The following is a 1,465-nucleotide window of genomic DNA, read 5'->3' as shown; positions in this document are numbered from 1 at the left end:
TTTTTGGCAGAATATAGTTAGCGTACTTATCATGCTCTGCGGGTCCAAGTTTGCGGAGCAGGAGGCGAACCTTCCAACTATCATCTTGAAGTGAAAAATCGACCCTGAACAGGTCTTCATAGCGACGAAACCAAGCATCAAACGTTATGCCAGCTGAGGGTTCATAGCAAAATTCGTTGATACTGCCAGCGATTCCATCAACCGACTGTGGGACACTCGACGCCGCCGGTGAAGCCAAAGATGTAGTTGATAGTCGCTCCGTAAGTACTTTGATGAGTTGCAGTTGTTGCTCAAACATTACTTTGAGTTGTTCTGCCTCCATCTTGCGTCGCCAAATATGTTACGGTTCGGTCACGCAGCGAGCAAACAATATGATAATGCGGATTGTGGCAATACTCTATCCCCAGCTATGTTGCTTGATACAGACTCCTAGCACGGCGAATAGTAAGAAGACGAGAACCTCGGACACAAACTTTAATAATCCAACAACACACGATCAACAGGCGATGCCCGGAGCTTCCGAACCCAAGTCAGTGGAAAGAATGGTATCCTGTACGTGGTCGGATTTAAATTTTCTTGGAGTATCAATAGGCCATTGATTTTTCATAGTTTGACCTTGAAGATGCCAGGAGTTCGCTAGCACACATAAAAACAGCGTTTTCTGGGGGATATTGATATCCCCAACAGACACCAATATTCCTCGTCTTACTAACAAACAATCACAAACTAAAGGGTTAAAAGCCATCTCTTGTTGGCTCTCCGTTTATATCGATGGTTCCATGAGGGGCGTGGAGTCGCTGATTCAAGACACCAATATTCCTCGTCTTACTTCCCAACAATCACAAACTAAAGGGTTAAAAGCCATCTCTTGTTGGCTCTCCGTTTATATCGATGGTTCCATGAGGGGCGTGGAGTGGTCCGCTGATTCATGGAATTAATCCCGGTTACCTGGAGAAATTTCGTAGCTCTGTTGTTAACCTAGGCTGTTGGGCACTCCCAGCCAAATTATCACTTTTTCCAGTCACACATCGACTCTATAGATCAGTGTTGATTTCGAATTTGCATCTTCTGCGCACTATGTGCAAACACTGAACCATGCCATTTCTCTCCATTGTTGAAATAGTTCGCCTTGTTTGATATCGTTAAGATCATGTGACGTAGAAAGTTCAGTCGAAAATCTCACCAAAAGCAACCAGCTCTGAAGGGCACAATGGCGGCAGACGCCAAGTGTGTACAGTGTAGATGGGCAGTTAGGTTACTTTTGTCAAGGTCTACCGAAGTTAGTTCCAACGGTGTTTTAAGATTGGCACTGGGATGTGCAGATCCGAATCGTTTGGGACTCGTGGGGACACTCCCCGGTCTCTCAGCAATTTCAGTTGTTCTTTACAACAGATTTCGTCATCCGTTGCCTAATTTTATTCGTCTTTTTCTAAAAGATATCTTCCAGATTAAATAAGGGACGCAC

Source organism: Opisthorchis viverrini, assembly GCF_000715545.1.
Source record: "Opisthorchis viverrini unplaced genomic scaffold opera_v5_1, whole genome shotgun sequence".
NCBI lineage: Eukaryota > Metazoa > Platyhelminthes > Trematoda > Opisthorchiida > Opisthorchiidae > Opisthorchis > Opisthorchis viverrini.
This window is presented reverse-complemented; position numbering follows the sequence as displayed.